Source organism: Thermobia domestica, unplaced genomic scaffold (assembly GCF_964235325.1).
Source record: "Thermobia domestica unplaced genomic scaffold, izTheDome1.hap1.1 HAP1_SCAFFOLD_868, whole genome shotgun sequence".
NCBI lineage: Eukaryota > Metazoa > Arthropoda > Insecta > Zygentoma > Lepismatidae > Thermobia > Thermobia domestica.
The window spans coordinates 66,802-71,014 of record NW_027656578.1 but is presented as its reverse complement, the minus strand read 5'-3'; the positions used below and the strand labels follow the sequence as shown (position 1 = coordinate 71,014).

General features: G+C 39.9%; 1 non-coding gene across 1 annotated transcript; it reads right to left on the bottom strand.

Moving 5' to 3' along the window:
- Nucleotides 1-3,169: 3,169 nt before the first annotated feature.
- Nucleotides 3,170-3,288, bottom strand: LOC145677439 (5S ribosomal RNA). Its single transcript, XR_014129838.1, has one exon. It is a non-coding gene; the product is annotated as a 5S ribosomal RNA (ribosomal RNA).
- Between the last annotated feature and the right edge of the window lie 925 nt (nt 3,289-4,213).

Sequence of the window (4,213 nt, the reverse complement as noted above, 5' to 3'; positions counted from 1 at the left end):
AATAAGAGTAGTTGCGTATTACAAACCATATACATATAACACATATCACACAAATATGAATATCGACCTTGCAAAGAATAAATCGTACTTAAGTGTGCATTTAATGTCATTACTATGTTGCAAAAGAAATTTAGGAAAGTTTTTTGATCCGCTCTGTTCATGATGTCATTGGGGCATAGTAATGAACAATAATAAATGTCGAGAACATATTGAACAGAGTAATTTCAGCCAAGCCAACGCAAGAGAGAAACATGAGTGCTTTAAGAATGTTGGAAATTCCTTTGTCTAGCATGAAGTACATGAGAATATGTGGTATGAGGTTTTCTTCCATTGCTGAGAATCTGGGCTCGACTGTCCTGTCCTCTGGGTAATATGAGCCCGATGTACGCAAATATCAAAAAAATGTAGCTAGCGACAATACAAAAGGTAATGATCTTATAATTAATAATGTAGTGGGAACTAAGCACATCGCTGTTTGGAGTATTCTAAAGATAGTGTGACTTCCTATGGGCTTCAATTACGATCGACGACTACACATACTAATTAATCGAATAGCAGCGAGAATTTCGAATGACACTAAGCAACTATCTCAGACACTTTTGATGAGTCTGTATATCGAAAACAATTCATTTCAATCGTAAATCTCCTCTATAAAGGGGTTTGTGGCCCTCATAAGGGCCGATTTGTATGAGATATAGGTCTTACATTTATGCCTTCTTCTCAGTTTTCTTGGGCAGAAGTACAGCTTGAATGTTGGGCAAAACACCACCCTGAGCGATTGTAACTCCAGACAACAACTTGTTTAATTCCTCGTCGTTACGGATAGCTAACTGCAGATGACGTGGAATAATCCTAGTCTTCTTGTTGTCACGAGCAGCGTTGCCTGCCAACTCAAGAACTTCAGCTGCCAGGTATTCCATGACTGCAGCCAAATACACGGGAGCGCCAGCACCAACTCGTTCGGCATAGTTACCCTTTCGCAAAAGACGATGGATTCTGCCTACTGGGAATTGAAGGCCAGCCCTGCTGGAGCGGGACTTGCTCTTTCCCTTGACTTTTCCACCTTTGCCGCGACCAGACATTGTTCAATATTCTTTCGTAATAAGATGAGAGGAAAAATTGCGGCCTCCCATGAATCAAGTCAGTTTTGTTACTACTTCAAGCGTGCACCCGAGTGCATCAAATGAAAAGCAAGGCAGTTGGCGCGAATTGAAACACGTACTGTAATTTAAATGAAGTCGATAAATCGGCGGACGCCTAACATTAAAAGCATATTCAATTTAGAATATCTCGAATTTTATAAAATTAAGATCGAACCATTCAAGGCAAAACCATATATCCAATGTTACAGATGTCAGAGACTTGGGCATACACAATCGTCATGCTTTGCACATCCTCGCTGTGTTAAATGCGCAGGGAATCATCTTACATATGAATGCAAGAGAAAAACTCAAGACAGCGACGTGAAATGTCCAAATTGTGGAGGCAACCATCCTGCTAATTATTCCAGATGTCCTACTATCTACCGAATACTATCGCGACGTTCCTCTCAAAAGCAGATACCCACCCCCCAAGATTTTCCCCCTCTATCATCAAATTCTGCACCTGCACCTGATCCAACCAAGACACCACAACCATCGTATGCTGAAAAAACAAGTGCAACATTCAAGAAATCAATACCAGAAACATCGTCTCCCACAATGGAATCACCGGCAAACTGGAAAGACCTACTCAGCTTGTTCCAAGAACTGCAGCTACATAGACTACTTCCGGCTCTCCAAAAAAGGTATCACCAAATCAAGACGGCTACTGACATCTTTAGCAAACTCATCATCTTTTGTGAAATCTTGGAAGATTTTCAGGACTAACTGCTTCACATACACTATACAGGACCACACCCTTATGAGGGCCAGCTCAGACCACAACATTGGCTGACCAGCCAACCAATCCTCACTTACGGATAATATAAACTAGCCAATCACCTTCTTCTGTAGTATCTCCAACTCACCCTTTCCAGTCATTTTCTTTTCTGCGGGGATTGTGTCAATTGCATCCCTAGATGTGCACTCAACTGTCTCACATCATTCGCCTCTCACAATCATCATCCTCATCTTTCATCATCAACCAAAACTCATATTCTGTAGGATTGCGACAGTTGCATCCGAAAAAGTTCATCTTCGTCTCAACAATGTCAACCATCACAACTTCAAATAAGAGGCAGGAGCTCCTCAACAGAGCTCGGAACTCACACATCAAAACCTGTCATGAATAACTGGCAACTGGCAACTGGCGGACACATCTAATTTTGCTGAACGAGTGAGTCATCATGCCACCAAAAACTAGCGGAAAGGCTGCAAAGAAGGCTGGTAAAGCCCAAAAGAATATCTCCAAGGGAGATAAGAAGAAGAAGAGGAGGAGGAAGGAGAGCTATGCCATTTACATCTACAAAGTTTTGAAGCAAGTGCATCCTGACACTGGCATATCTAGCAAAGCTATGAGTATCATGAACAGCTTTGTTAATGACATCTTCGAGCGTATTGCTGCTGAAGCTTCTCGTTTGGCCCATTACAATAAGCGGTCAACTATCACCAGCCGGGAAATCCAAACAGCTGTGCGCCTTCTTTTGCCTGGTGAACTTGCCAAGCACGCTGTAAGTGAGGGTACGAAGGCTGTTACCAAGTACACAAGCTCTAAGTAAAAATCTTCTTCAAGATTTTTCATTTCAAACGGTCCTTGTCAGGACCAACACATTATTCGAAAGAGTTAAATCACGAAATTTGCTTCATTCTGTTATGTAGAAACACCTTGAAATCCAATTTCTATATGCTGTTAGTAAAAAAGTAAAGCACATAGCGGAGATGTGTCGTGCTTGTATACGAAAGGCATTTACTCGCCGGAGATCTACACTTAGTCATAATAATTTACTTTTAAAAAGTGGTAATACATTCCGTGTTAAGTATAGTAGTAGGTGCACACGGATCGGAAATCAGGTTATTTTAATGTGCCGTGCAAATAAACAGGCTGTTAGTGTAAGAAATAGTGGGTATAACGCTTAGAATATCGATTAATCGCTATGAAATAATGTTGATAAATTATCTCTTGAAAGTACTATAAAATTAATGTTTCTAGTATTTTCGTACTTGAAGGATAATGAAATTTGAAAAAGAGATGCCAACAGCACCTGGTGTTCCCAGGCGGTCACCCATCCAAGTACTGACCAGGCCCGATGCTGCTTGACTTCGGTGATCGGACGAGAACCGGTATATTCAGCATGGTATGGCCGTTGGCAACTACCTTTTCTTCAATGTCCTGTTAAGGAAGTATGTTTTAAGTAAGAATTGACATTATTAACTATAAAGGCAAGCATATTAACGTCGTTAACATTACTTGGAATATACTAATATTCGAATAAATATTTGAATGTTCGAATGATGAGTGATTCGGATGTTCATAGTGCCACTATGTCCTATCGAGTTTACTATCACGAACCACGTATGAAATTGTATATAAATAAATAAAAATAAATCCTTTATTAAGTATTGATTACAGGAAAAAGGCAAACTTACATTCTTTAATGTACACAATGAAATGTATGAAAGATATTTTTAAGATATGTTTCACTTACCCTTTATAACGCAAGGTAGTTTTCAGTGTAGCATCCTCTTCAGCTGCGAGATAACGTAAGGCAGATGATCATTCAGTCGTGAAGCACTAAAATGTAATATACATTTTAACTATTATCGATAAGAATTATTTACTGCAGGGATGCAAATAAAGTGAGGCAAATTAGTAAATAAAAACCGATACTGTAACTGATAATGTAATTACGTATCTGTATTAGTTGTATATACAGTAATCGCACGATTATCCGCGGAGTTGGATGTTGGCATAATCGCGCATAATCAGCAGTATGAGCAGAAAAGGGAAATGAAATGAAATCTTTAGATTTACGTCGCATACTTATACCGGTTACGCTAAAGGAGACGGTGATGATGAGTACTGAATGAAGAAAGTGGGAGGAAACGGGAGAAACCCGAGAAAACCCATGAGCACGGTCTTTATGCACGACAAAGTTCACACGGCACGAGCTGGGATTGAACCAGGGACCCCAAGCACCGGAGGCCAAAAAAGGGACAAAAAGTCTTTCGTGCAACTTTCGTTTTCGGTAAAAAGTTTACACATAATTTAGAAAGAGTAGTTTTCTGGTCTTTTT